The sequence below is a fragment of the Theropithecus gelada genome, chromosome 13, assembly GCF_003255815.1.
Source record: "Theropithecus gelada isolate Dixy chromosome 13, Tgel_1.0, whole genome shotgun sequence".
NCBI lineage: Eukaryota > Metazoa > Chordata > Mammalia > Primates > Cercopithecidae > Theropithecus > Theropithecus gelada.
This window is the reverse complement of record NC_037681.1, coordinates 29,294,069-29,308,862: the sequence shown is the minus strand read 5'-3', so window position 1 is coordinate 29,308,862 and position 14,794 is coordinate 29,294,069. Positions and strand designations below refer to the sequence as shown.

The following is a 14,794-nucleotide window of genomic DNA, read 5'->3' as shown; positions in this document are numbered from 1 at the left end:
CTGTGTATCTGTTGTTCAAGTTTGCTTTGTTTTGTGCTTGAGTCTTCTTTTTTGGTACATCCTCCTGAGTGATCCCAGTGGCATCTTTTGGCACAGGCTGAGCCTCACCATGAGCAGGGGCCCTGGTCCTGATAGGTCAGCAGTGCGGAGCTGGATGCCCTGTGGCCTGGGACAGGGAGACCATTCCCTGGGTGCCATCCCTTTGTGAGGGGTGAACATGAGAGCTGCCCTAAAAAGACAGGCCTGAGACTTTAGCTTAGATGCCAGCTGTTTTCAGCCATTACTGGGAAAGTCGGCTGCGCAGCACCAGAGACCGGAGAGTTGAGATCCTGATTGTCACTCCACCCTTTTTTATTGCATGTGTCAGTCGCCTCAAGAAGAATACTATATTCACATTGCCTTAGGATCAAGCCTCTTTCATGGGAGGGGAGGACCAATTAAAAAGGAAGGGCAACCTATTCTGCAACCCTCGCCTTTCCAAAGGAGCTTCTCAGAGGAGCAGGCAACACCACCTCTGTGTTCCTTTTGTCCACAACGCTCGCCTGAACCATGTTTACAAAGGTCATTTTCAGCCTCTTTGTCGCTGAATTCAAGGTTTTCAATCTTTACGTCACTTTATCTCTGTAGCATTTGACTATATTGACGAGTCAAATGCTCTTCTTGAAGTTATTTTCTTGGCTCTATGTAACGATTCTTCCTTACTTCTCTTCCTGCCTCTCCAGATAATCATTTTCAGTCTCCTGAGACTCCTGTTCCTTCTCTCAGTGCATACACACCTACTGTTACAGCTCCTCTGTGCTGATCCTCCCTCCAGCACACATCTGTCTGCCTAACTCCCCTCCCGCAAGCCCTTCCTCCCTTTCCCATATCTGATCAATATGTATGCAACTCCCTGCCTCCCTGCTAAGTATCTCCATCCACAACTCACAGGCACCTCCAGCTCATCACATCTAAAACGAAACCCATTATCTCATTCCATCAGCCCCAAAGCTTGTGATAACTCTTGTAGTCCCTATCTCATTAATTACGAATATTTCCCTGGCTACCCAAGTCAGAGACCTGTGTACCATCTTGACCTCATCAACCCTGTTTGCTCACCCGCTGGATAACCGACTCCATCTCATTGCCCTCCCAATTGTTCATCTAGTTTATAGGAACAGCTTCCTAACCGGACTTCCATTCTCCAGTCATGCCTGCCTTGTCCATTCTCTACAATACAGGACGTGGTCATCTTTCTAAAGATATTTTTTATTCTCCTGCTTCAAAAGTGAAACTGGGCTGGGCACAGTGGCTCACGCTTGTAATCCCAGCACTTTGGGAGGCCGAGGTAGGAGGATCACTTGAACCCAGGAGTTCGAGACCAGCCTGGGCACACAGTGAGACCTTGCCTCTACAAAAAATAAATTAGCCAGGCCTAGCAGTGTGTGCCTGTGGTCCCAGCTACTCAGCCGTGTGAGCAGGGAGAATCGCTTGAGCCCAGGAGGTTGAACTGTGTTCTCGCCACTGCACTCTAGCCTGGGCAACATAGCGAGACCCTGTCTCAAAAAAAAAAAAAAAAAAAGGTGAAACTCTGAAACGCTTGTGATAAATGCAAACTTTTAGTGTGACATAAAAGACTTGTGGTCTGGCAGCTGCTTGCCTTCGCTTCATCATGTTTCCCTCTGATTTGCCGCCCTGCCGGTACACACATGCTCACTCTCATCCTCTAGCCATGCGGAGTAGCTGGACCTGCCTCACTGTCTGGCTTGCTCCTGCCTCCTAGCCTGTGTGCCTGCTGCTCCATTTGCCCAGAACTCCCCTGCTCCCCGCATCCTCCCCACCCCTCCTCCCTGGCTGGCTCCAGCTTCATCACCAGGATTTGGGTTCCTTGTCACTAATGAGGAAATGTTCAATGAACTTGTACTATGCTCCAAGCACTGTGATGCATCCTAGGCATTCAAAGAGAAGGTGTTTTTCTCCAGGCAACTTTTCCTGAGCCTTCCAGACACAAGTTCTCTGCTCGATATTCTCGTGCGCCTTACACTAACCACACGGTGTTGTCATTGTCAATATATAATATCTGTTTGTAGAAAGTCCAAGAGTACTTCATAACCAAAGAAGGAGATAGAGTACTAAATGTAGAACAGTCTCCAAATTCATGAATTATCTAACGTTTACTTCAGCCTAATTCACTTGGCTACGGGACCTCCATTGCCAAGGGCCTTCATTACTAGCCACTAGTTATAGTTGACGTGCAGATATAATTCCCAAAGTCTCTACACTGATTCATGGTAGCCAGCCCCGTTTTGTCAACATGTGTAGGTCCTGGAGGCTATGTTTAAAGCATGAGAAACACTTAAAACACATACATTGGAATGGGGTATAAACAGAATCACTTAGAAAATCAGTCATTGTTAAACAGTTGCTAAACTGAAATAACCTATACTTCTTAAATACATTTCATATTCACACAAACCACAAAGTGTTGTGAAATTTGATAAATTTTAGAAAATCTGCAGTAAGGCCAAAAAAAAAAAAAAGCTTAATACTAAGACTGAAGGTGTCCTGTAGACAAGATTAAATATTTTTCATCTAAACCCTCAGATCAGGAATTAATCGGTTCACCACACACACAAATTGGTGATTCCCTCCCTGATATTTATACTAGGTATGACCTGGGCAGTAAGATGCATTCAAGTAAATAGATCCATTGTCCTAACACTGATAAACAACTTTAACATTTTGGTACATTGCTTTCTAATCATTTTTGTATCGATAGATAAAAAGATGGAGATATGTTTTACAAAGTAATTTTGTGAACTTCATTTTGAATTGAACATATTTTGTTCCTCTCTTTTCCTGTTACACTGAACATTTTTTGTTTTGTTTTTGAAACGTGGGGAAAAGAGAGATCAGACTGTTACTGTGTCTATGTAGAAAGAAGTAGACATAAGAGACTCCATTTTGTTCTGTACTAAGAAAAATTCTTTTACCTTGAGATGCTGTGAATCTGTAACTCTAGCCCCAACCCTATGCTCGCAGAAACGTGTTGACCCAAGGTTTAATGGATTTAGGGCTATGCAGAATGTGCTTTGTTTAAAAAGTGCTTCAAGGCAGTATGCTTGTTAAAAGTCATCACCATTCTCTAATCTCAAGTACCCAGGGACACAATACACTGCGGAAGGCCACAGGGACCTTTGCCTAGGAAAGCCAGGTATTGTCCAAGGTTTCTCCCCATGTAATAGCCTGAGATATGGCCTCCTAGGAAGGGAAAGACCTGACCATCCCCCAGCCTGACACCCGTAAACGGTCTGTGCTGAGGAGGATCAGTAAAAGAGGAAGGCATCTGTCTCCTGCTGGTCCTTAGGCAATAGAATGTCTTGGTTTCTATGTTCTGTTTACTGAGATAGGAGAAAACCGCCTTAAGCCTGGAGGTGAGACATGCTAGCAGCAATACCGCTCTTTAATGCACGGAGATGTTTGTGTACATGCACATCAAAGCACAGTGCACCTTTTCTTAACCTCGTTTATGACACAGAGGCCTTTGTTTACATGTTTTCCTGCTGACCCTCTTCCCACTATTACCCTATTGTCCTGCCACATCCCCCTGTAGAGAGATAATGATCAATAAATACTGAGGGAACTCAGAGACCAGTGCCCGTGTGGGTCCTCTGTATGCTGAGCTCCGGTCCCCTGGGCCCACTTTTATTTCTCTACACTTTGTCTCTGTGTCTCTTTCTTTTCTCAGTTTCTCATCCCACCTGACGAGAAACGCCCACAGGCATGGAGGGGCAGGCCACCCCTTCAGAAACAAGGTCTCACTCTATCACCCAGGCTGGTGTGCAGTGGGCAAGAACACGGCTCACTGTGGCCGCAACCTCCTATGCTCAAGCAATCCTCCCACCCCAGCCTCCCAGGTAGCTGTGACTACAGGTGTGCACCACCACACCCAGATAATTTTTTAATTGTTTATAGAGATGGGGCCTTGCCATGTTGCCCAGGCTGCACCTAAGTTTAATTAAAAGGACAACAGCAGACAAAAGCAAAATGATAGATGCAGTTAATATGCAGATTAAATAAGCCACATGTGCATGAACCCCACTCCAACCCATCAAGACAGAAAATGAGCTGTCAAGTTACATTTGCAGACTGAAGCGGTAAGCAGATTCCAGATATGGGGGCCATGATATGTATTTCTCTTCCTTGACCCTGGTGCACAATATTTTCCCGAAAAATTTTTTCCAGGCTAATAAACAGAAAAAAATGAATTTGTCCAGAATAATAGAAAGGTAGACAGTGGAATAATTCAGGATATACCCAATATAAGGAAACAGCCTGTCTGACTTATCATCTGACTTTCTGAGTCAGTCTACTCACATAAAAACTGACTAATGATGAAGAACTAGGAAATGTTGCACCAGCAATCATGTGTTCCTGACATTTTATTCCATAAGGAATTTGGACCCATAAACTACAATGTGGTTAGTGCTTTTTAAGTACACGATGGTGGTGCTCTCTGTTGGAACTTGCTGTGTGAATGGCTCAACAATCAGCCTAATGCTGTTGTTGTAAACACGGAGACTGTTTTTTATTTTTCTTCTTTGTCTGTAGTCATAGCATTCAATATACCTAGGTTTGCCAAATCATCTCCACTTTTATTAACATTCAAATTGAGCTGGGCATGGTGGCATCTATCCCAGCTATAGGGATCTGTGAGGCCTAGGTCATGCCTAATTTGAGGCAGGAGGATTGCTTAAGCCCAGGAGTTTGAGGCCCGCCTGCTAGTGAGACCTTGTCTCTTAAAAAAAAAAATTTAAATTGAAACCTTGCTATCCCCATGCAGCTCTATGCAGTCCATCCACCACCCCTGCCTCCAACTCCCCCAAACACGACCACTGTCCTGGGAAATTCATGGCACATGACCAGTAAAACCAAAACAAAACCAATCCCCATGTCCTCAGACTCCACCATTCACCTTTTGGTCTAATGAAAACCCACATCTCACCTGAGGACATAGCTTCTCTTGTAGTCCTCTGAAGTGACAGTTTCTCTCTCAACCCTCTCGTCGCTGGGCCTGTAGAGGAGACAGGCACTCTCCTTCCTCCTCCATGTTATCTGTAAACGACTGTCTCTTCTTCCTTCCCAAGATGCCAGAGTCCAGCTTAGGCTAGCTGACATCAAACCTCCCATTCCTCCTTGCTGCCACCATCTACGGACTTTTCTGGGTTACCCCCTACTAGAAAATATTAGAATCTGGTTATTGTCACTCTCTTCAACACAACACATGATTCTTAATGATTTCAGTATCCCTGTAGAAAACCTTCCAATACCCTGGCCTCTCAGTTCCCTGATTTGCAGTCCTCCGGTGATCTTCCCCGCTTTCTACGTAAGCCACCAATAGACATGCTTTAGACCTTGTTGTTAGCAGTAGTCTTCATTCCAAGCATTCTATTCTCGACCACCTCCCAACTTTCCATCTCACCCCCTCTAGTATCCAGACTCTATCAGCTCACCACCATACTTCTATGCCATTGATCTTAGTTCATGTCCTACTGAGGACCCCACTGAGACTCAGTGGTCTGAAATTCTAATCATCAGTTGCATATCCCTTCAAGTCCTTCCTGTTTCCCTTCATCAGCTTCACCTGACAAAGCTAAGCCAGTCCTCCTGAAATCCACTGGCATCCTGTGCTGCACCTGCTCCTGCACCTGGGTGGCTGACATCGTCATGCTGCCTAGTTCCACCTTAGTAGTGCCTAGCAGTGCCAGGCGGTTCTGGCCATGTCACTCACTCTGCTTTCCCTTCTCCTAGAAGAAGATTTAATACCTTCTCTCATCCCATCTGCCGCACATCCTCCCCACTCAATCATTAATAAGATAAACTGAAGCTGCTGCTGCTAAATGACATGCTGACCTAAATTATTAATATATCTTTAGCAAGAAAAAATGGTTTGATCATTTAACATATGATAAAATGAAGCTAAATTTTATGATGAAGATAGGAGGTAGGTGAAATTTCAAAACATGCTAACTAGCAGATCCAAATTACAATTTTTTTCTGGCACAATAAAATTAATATTAACCCATAGTTCTCATAGAGTTGAAGGGATTAAAAACGCACTAGTGCACTGAATGCAATATTAACCATCTCTATTCCAGTTCTTGTTCCCTTTCATGGGAATCCGTGCTGTGAGTGAACTCTGGCTTTGGAGGTTAATGGAGATTCAAGGTGCCAACCTACACTGGGTGAGATGCCAAGACCCTGGAAATAAGCAAAGGTCCCAATTTTCAAGAAAAGAGAGGAAGGAACTGAACCTCTTGCTAACTTGATGTTGCCCTAAGAATAATTTCGGTTTGAGACTGTGAGCCAGTGGGGTTGGACAGCCATCCTGAGCAGAACTCCTGGCCATGTGGTGCCCATTTCACCTCATGGTTGCTGTCATTCACCTGACCCCGGCCAGACCTCACCCGTTCTTTGAGGGCATTTACTCAACTCTTCCTAACCCCAGAGGCCACTCATTCTTCTGAGCTGCCACTTCCTCGGTTCTTACCTATGCTATCTTGTACTGATAATATCTTCCATTAGTATATCACCTGTCTCACTAACTAGATTGTACTCTCAAGAAGAAGGACTCTGAGTCTTCCATCTCTATTAACGAGTAAGAATTTGGTGATGAAAACAACTTTACAGCCCTGGCAACATAGCAAGACCCCATCTCTACAAAAAAAGAACTTAGCTGGGCGTGGTGATGCATGCCTGTGGTCCCAGCTACCTAGGAGGCTGAGGTGGGAGAGTCGCTTGAACCTGGGGAGTTGAGGCTGCAGTGAGCCCTGATAGCACCACTGCACTCCATCCTGGATGACAGAGTGAGACCCTGTCTCAAATAATAATAATAATAAAAGCAAAAAGCTCTAGAGTGTAAAGCAGCTGTGGCCAGGCAGTGGGTGTGCAACATGGACATGGTCTGCCCTGTATGTTGAGCTTGCGAAACGCCACTGAAACCCGACATCTTTTCACATGAACTGATGAATGTGACCTGCAGACAACAGGTAACTCACTTATCACTTTCTTTGTCCTCTAACCATCTCTCCCTGTCTCTGTCTCTTGCTTTCCGCGTCTCCTCATTTGAACTGGGCCTTTGAACACAGGATTGTGCATTTGCCCCTCCTCTTGCCTCTCATAGTTGTTCTAAACGTTGTCCTCTTGTGTATTCCTTTTCTTTCTGCTGCCATCCTAGAGTTAAGCAAACTTCCTTCTACGTATTTTTTCTGTAGAAGGATCATACTGATCAAAGGGATCAGGGAGGCAGCTGGCAAAGATATCAAGAGAAGTGACATTGACAACATCACACCCTGCAAAAAATAACATCTCAGGAGCATCCTTCCCACCCCTCCCCTTTCCAATGATGAGTCTTTAAAATAATGAATTGGGTTAATAATGATTATGGTTTTTGTTTTGTTTTGTTTTGTTTGAGATGCAGTCTCGTTCTGTTGCCCAGGCTGGAGTGCAGTGATGCCATCTTGGCTCACTGCAACCCCCACCTCCCGGGTTCAAGTGAGTCTCCTGCCTAAGCCTCCCAAGTAGCTGGCATTACAGGCATGAGCCACCACGCCTGGCTAATTTTTGTATTTGTAGTAGAGATGGGGTTTTTGCCATGTTGCCTGGGCTGGTCTCAAACTCCAGACCTCAAGTGATCTGCCCACCTCAGACTCCCAAACTGCTGGGATTACAGTCTTGAGCCACCGCACCCAGTCAATAAAAATTATTTTTTAAATCTCTGTTTAAGAAGTCAGAGTGATAAGATTAGGGGAGCTATCTCTTCAAACTGTTACGTATTTTCCAAATTCTTTATAATGAACACATATTCCTTTTATAATCACAGAAGAACAATTTTTAAAGCAATATGGTATGCAAAACATCTTCAGACTTCTATGGAAAATGTAATTACCATGAACTTGAAACCTGAACTGCTGAAGTCATCAGCTCAGTGTGCTGATACTGGTAAAAAAGATGAAAGGGCGATTAAATTATAGTCTTGATGGGGAGAGTGGTGAGGAATGGAAAGATAACTCCTATTTTTCCCTCTACATAAAAACCACAGAGCAAGTCGAGAAGCCAGACCCTTAAACTGATTTGAGTAATTCTGCTGGAGTGAAACCCTGGGGATGAATTTGCCAAAAAGATTTAGGCTCCAGGAACCATGAGAAAAACCAAAGAATATGGAAAGAGGGATATATTTGAAACAAAACTGAGGAGAAATAATTTTTGTTATACTTTGCAACAGTTATATCTTTGTAAAATATGAGTTTTAGAGCTCATAAGTATGAAAGAAATAAACAGCATTTGGCATGAGTGAGGACATATTTGTTATTAAAATAGATATAATTTACTAAATGTCACCATCACTGTAATTTTTTTTTTTTTTTTTTAGACAGAGTCTCGTTCTGTCACCCAGGCTGGAGTGCAGAGGTGCAATCTCAGCTCACTGCAACCTCCACCTCCTGGGTTCAAGTGATTCTCCTGCCTCAGCCTCCCGAGTAGCTGGGATTACAGGCATATGCCACCACTCCTGGCTAATTTTTGTATTTTTAGTAGAGATGGGGTTTTGCCATGTAGGCTGGTCTCGAACTCCTGACCTCAGGTGATCCGCCTGCCTCAGCCTCCCTAAGTGCTGGGATTATAGATGTGAGCCACCACACCTGGGCTAATGTCACCATCATCTGAGACAGGTGAATGCAGTACAGCAGAATTGCAAAGAAACTTGCCTTGTCCTCAGGACCGCTCCTGAGGACAATGCCTGGGCCTATAGACCTCTTGCTCCCGTCCCTGGAGGAATTTTGAGTAGGTCTCATAATTTTCATAATTTTTCTTGTCACTTTTACATCATAAAATGTTATCTTGCCACTTTTAGTCATTACAAATTATCATTTTAGTAATTAAATGCCTGGCCCGGTATAATAGCAAAAGTAGTGAAACAAGGGTCTCCCCTCTCCAGTTCAGATCTGCAGAGGGGGAAGGGGCTAGGGTTTCTCCTTGCTGGCTCTCCATCATCCGCCCCCCACGACGCCCGGCATCTGATCCTCCTCTCCTCCATCAAAATGTGGCTATAGCCGAGCCTGTTTCCAATAACTTCTTTCCAGGCTGTTATCTGGATTGCTTTCCAAAACATTCCTAAGAAAGAACAAGTTGCATGCTGCGTATTCTCAGGGATTTTTCTTTGCTGGGGAGAGGAGCAGGAGGTTCAGGTGGCATGGGCATATTCTTATCAGTGTCTGGGACTGAACCTCCCATGTCTTCTGAGATGGACATTTGCAGAGTTCTTACTGAGAACCCCCAGTATAGTTCAGCAGTGCTTGGACCACCTAAGCTGGAGAGCCCAGCACTCCCTCCCTCTCCTCCTGCCTTGCTTACTGTTGCGTTCCAAGTTCCTCCAAGAGACGTGTTTCGGTTGTGCAGGTTCACTCATAGCCAGTATGGCTCACACCTGGTGGGCAGAGCTCGGCCTAGGCATAAGCTGGACATGCTTAAAGCCAGTCTTCTGGGCTTGTTGTAGAGGGATGGAGTTACAGAAATTACCAGGGCAGAGGCACTAGGGGGTTTGGGGTGTGAGGTGGGGTAGAGAAGTGAAAGGATCACTTGAGCCCAGGAGTTCGAGGCTACAGTGAGCTGAGATCACACCACTGCACTTCAGCCAGGGCAACAGAGCAAGATCCTGTCTCAAAACAAACAAACAAACAAAAACAGAAGTTGGTATGCCCCCCATGAAACAAGGAGCAGATACCCCAATGTGTACAGTGAAGTCCTAAATGGTGTGATTTCTTCAATAATGGCTTGCTAAGGCCAGCCACTGTTGTAAACACGGCAGGGTGGGTCAGGAGTTGGGGGTATGGTAGGTGTATTAGCCCGTTTTCTTTTCTTTTTTTTTTTTTTTTTTTTGAGACGGAGTCTCGCTCTGTCGCCTAGGCTGGAGTGCAGTGGCTGGATCTCAGCTCACTGCAAGCTCCACCTCCCGGGTTCACGCCATTCTCCTGCCTCAGCCTCCTGAGTAGCTGGGACTACAGGCGCCCGCCACCTCGCCCAGCTACTTTTTTTGTACTTTTTAGTAGAGATGGGGTTTCACCGTGTTCGCCAGGATGGTCTCGATCTCCTGACCTCGTGATCCGCCCATCTCGGCCTCCTAAAGTGCTGGGATTATAGGCTTGAGCCACCACGCCCGGCCTATTAGCCCGTTTTCACACTGCTATAAAGAACTGCCTGAGACAGGGTAATTTATAAAGAAAAGAGGTTTGATTGACTCACAGTTCCGCATGGTTGGGGAGGCCTCAGGAAACTTAAAATCATGGCGGAAAGGGAAGCAAACACTTCCTTCATCACATGGCTGCAGGAAGAGAGGTGCCGAGCAAAAGGGTCAAAAGCCCCTTATACATCCAACAGATCTCGTGAGAATTCACTCACTATCACGAGAACAGCATGGGGGAAACCGCTGACATGATCCAATCACCCCCCACCAAGTCCCTCCCTTGACACCAGGGATTATGGGAAATACAATTTGAGATGAGATTTGGGTGGGGACACAGAGCCAAACCATATCAGTAGGATATAAGGATGAAGCCAACCTTAGAGCAGGGGAGAGGACAAGGAAACAGGTTAAATGTGCATTATCATCACAGCCTTTCTGAGTCCTGACCACATCCTAGGCACTGTGCAGTAAGGAGGTAAGCATGGAGGATGGAGTTACCAACTCTGCCTGGGGTCCACTAGGAAGGTTCACAAAAGAGGGGACCCCCCCCAGCTGTATCTGAGGTAGAGTTTGTCCATCACAATCAGTTGGATGGGGCTAGGAAGAATGTCCGGGTGGGGGAACAATGCTTTGGAAAAGAATAGAGATGAGAAGGAGGGTGGTCCAAAGTTCCAGGAACTGTCAATATTTGCCAGCCTTGGGGCTGGGGTGGCAGCACGGGAGGGGACAGTAGACAGAGCAGGGGTCAGCCTCTGAAGGGCCTTGAGTGTGAAGTACCATTTGGGAATTCATTTTAGGGAAACAGAAGTCCACTGAAGGGATTAGAAGAGTATCGAATTTGTCTTATGGAAATAGAAGGCTGCCTCCCCCAGCATTCCCTACCCTTCCCACCACCCCCCAACCCCATCTTTCCTCAGTCTCCAGCTGTTTCCCTCAATCCCCTCCATCCTCCTCTTATCCTGTCACCGCCTCCTCCACCCTCTGCCCCCACATCCCCCCCAACTCCCCCCACCCCCCTCTTCCTCCCACCCCTCTCTCTGTCCTCCTCTGTCTTCCTCCAGCCACCCAAGCCTCCCTAAACCTCCCACCGCTTCCCCTAGTCCTCTTTCTGTCCTCCTTCATTCTCTTCCCTCCCTCTCTTGGTAGCACAGTTTAGGACTCCCTCCTGGAAATACTTCTTCTCCTGGGCTTCTATCCTATTCTTCTGGTGGCTCCTTCTCAGATTCCACCTCCCATGAACTGTTGAGGTTGCAGAGTTCTGTTCCCATTGGACTCATCCATACCCCTTCCACCCACCCTTCCTCCTGCAGCACTAGTTTCAGAGCCCGGGCTCCATCCCTAACCACCAAAACAGGAAGTCGGAAGTCATCTTCCCCCTGATTAAATCGTCATTTAATCAGCCCATCACCTGACTGTAGCCACTTTCATCCCAGGGATCTGTTTAAAGGCCTCAGAGCTCCTAACCAGGACTATCCCAATAGTCCCCAGCAACTCTCCCTGCTAACCCAGTGGCCCTGCTAACCACTCCTCCACAAACTTGCCAGCTAATGCCACTTCTTTCATTAAACTCTTCAGTGGCCTTCTGTTTCCCCAGAACAAACTCCCAAGTGGTACTTAACAGGCAAGGCCTTTCAGAGGCTGGCCCTGCTCTGTCTCCGGCCCCCGCCCACACTGCTACTCCCACCCCAAGGCTGGCAAATATTTACAGTTCCTGGAACTTTGGGCCATGCTCCTTCTCATCTCCATTCTTTTCCAAAATGTTGTTCCCCAACCTGGACATTCTTCCTAACCCCATTCAACCGACTGTGATGGGCAAATTCTATTTAAGATACAGCTGAGGGGGTCCCCTCTTCTGTGAACGTTCCTAGTGGGCCCCCACAGAGTTGGCCATTTCATTCTCCGTGTTTACCTTCATACAGCACAGTGCCTGGGACAGTGTCGGGACTCAGAAAGGCTGTGTTAAAGAAGGTACATTTAACCTGTGTCCTTGTTCTCTCCCCTACTCTAAGGTTGACTTCATCCTTATTTCTCACCATACCTCCAACACCCCCTCCCCCACCCCACCCTGTTTACAACAGTGGCTGCCCTTAGCAAAGCCATTACCAAAGAAATCACACCATTTAGGGCTTCGTTGTATGTGTGAGAGTATTCTCTCCTTGTTTCATGAGGGTATGAACCCAAAATATCTGAGACAGTCTCAGTCAATTAAGAAAGTTTATTCTGCCAATGCTAAGGAGCACCCGTGACATACTCTCAGGCAGTCCTAAGGACATGTGCCCGAGGGGGTCAGGGTCCAGCTTGCTTTTAAACATTTTAGGGATGCATAATACATCAATCGATACATGTAAGATTTACATTGGTTCCATCTGGAAGGGCGGGACAGCTGGAAGGGAGGGGGTGCTTCCAGGTCATAGGTAGCTTTAAAATTTTTCTGATTGGCAATTGGTGGAAAGAATTATTAGCAATAGAAGGGGTTTACTTTCTACTTTTTAAGACTTTACTTTTTAAGACCGAGGTTTTATTATGCAGGTGAAGCCTCAAGTATCAGGCTTCAGAGAGAATAGACTGTCAATGTTTCTTACCGGACTTTATGTCTGCATTGATGTTAATGCTGGAGGGATATAAAGAGGCCTGACTCCCTCTTCCATCATGGCCTGAACTAGATGTTAAGGTTAACTCTGGAATGCCCTTGGCAGAGAAGAGGGGTCCATGCAGACGTTTGGGAGGCCTTAGGATTTTATTTTTGGCTTACAAGGGTCACGTCAACTTCTGATGAAGCCGTCCATGCTCCTCGCTGGCAACTTCTGATGAAGCCGTCCTGCAACACCACGCCTGGCTAAGTTTTGTAGTTTTGTATTTTGTTTTTTGTAGAGACGAGGTCTCTCCATGTTGCCCAGGCTGGTTTCAAACTCCTGAGCTCAAGCGATCCTCCGCCTTGGCCTCACAAGCGCTGGGATTACAGGTGTGAGGCATTGTCCCCAGCCCGCACCAACTTCTGATGAAGTCAGGCTCCCTACCGGCTTTTTCCTGAGTTGCCAGGTTGACATATCAGTGGGTGTTTTTCGATGGTTCCCAACCCACGCACGTCGTAATCATCCTTGGACTTTTTCAAAAATCAAGATTGACGCTTATCGGCAGCAAGGCCTAGGAATGTGGAGGCTGAAGGAGGTGAGGGGAGGTGGTGGGAGACCTGGAAGGCCGGGAGTGTGAACCACAGGCCCCGTGGAAGGCGGAGGTCTCGCTCCTGGAGCCGGAAGAAGGCTGCTGAGCCGGCTTTCATTTCTCATGTCTGTGCAGTGTCTTCTGAAGTTTAAGTGATGTTTATTTCTCTGAATAAGGTTGATTATAACGGCAAATAGGGATAATAAATTAACTGTAATAAGAGTGACAATGACAGTGAAAAACATTGCCTGGGGCGCTGGTCCCGAGTGTACTCGCCCCGCGGCCCCTCCAGCCCCGCGGCCCCTCCAGCCCCGCCTGCTCTACGCCCCACCCCTTCACGCCCAGGGGGCGTGGCAACCCGGAGTCCCGCCCCTACCCGGGGCACGTGATCTGTCAGTTCGTGGAGAGGGAAGAATATGGCCGCCGGGTGTGGTGAGGGCGACGCGCTTGCAGTCGCCGTCTCTTGCTTTCCCGTCCTCTGACATCGCCTGCAGCCGAGTGGGCCCGTTCCGCCGGAGCCGAGGACCAGGTTGGGAGACGGTCAGTGTGGAGGCCGGTCCGCGGGGCTTTTCCGCGGGATTGGGGAGGAGATGGGCGCGAGGCCGGGCTGGGGGATCCGGGCTGGGAGGTGGGACAACTGGAGAGTGCGCGGGAGGGGCTCGCTCGGGCCGGGGGTCCCGGGGAGGGCCTGGCGCGGGCCCCGGACGCTCGGGCGCCGGTTTTCGGGGCGAGTCCGCTTTTGCTGGAGCGCCGGGAAGGTCTCCGACCTTGGAGTCTCAGGTGGTCTGTCTCCTCGGGGCCCCTCGGGTGGGTTGGGGTGAAGGGTGTTGGTAAAACCGTTTTTTTTTCTTTTGCCAAGCAGCCTCTGGCACATCCACCACCTTGAGAGCCCCGTTAGCTGGTACCGCTAATCGTTCTAGGTTCCTCTTCCTAGGCTTCCGCGGGCCGGGAGGTGTTGTTTTCTCCCTTGCTTTTATCGTGGGCTCCATTGCTCCATTGTCCTGTGCAGGCTTTTCAACGCCTGGCAAAATAGTGCAAGCCATTGATGTCCACCCCTCCAGGGTTTATTTATAGGGAAATAATTTCTTCATGACTTTGTAATGTTGGAATTTTTATTCTTTCGAATTGACAGGTTTAAACCGATGAATAATTTTTTTTTTTTGAATTACTATTTATGCAGTCATATCTGCTCCCTATGGGCGCTTGTTAAAAATGTAGATTTCTTAGCGTTTTAGAGATTCCCATTCCTTCGGCCTGAGGTGTGGCTCGGGAATCACCCCTTCAGGTTCGTTCCTGTCCACATTTTGACAACACTGAGGACCAGACTTTTTGAAACCACCGTGGTGTGTTGAGTGCAGAGCCCGGGTTGGGAAATGCCGTGGCCAGGTGTGTTCTTTGTTCTCTTCTAGCTTT

General features: G+C 47.2%; 1 protein-coding gene across 3 annotated transcripts in view; it reads left to right on the top strand.

The window, feature by feature from the left end:
• The first annotated feature begins 13,750 nt into the window (after positions 1–13,750).
• Positions 13,751–14,794, top strand: part of KIDINS220 (kinase D interacting substrate 220) — a 109,780-nt gene continuing 108,736 nt past the window's right edge. Inside the window, exon 1 of one of the 3 annotated variants that reach the window (XM_025353582.1) lies at positions 13,751–13,910. The gene's annotated coding sequence lies outside the window, so the exon portion shown is untranslated. The remainder of the gene's footprint in view (positions 13,911–14,794) is intronic. The other 2 variants (XM_025353580.1, XM_025353581.1) reach the window with 2 other exon arrangements.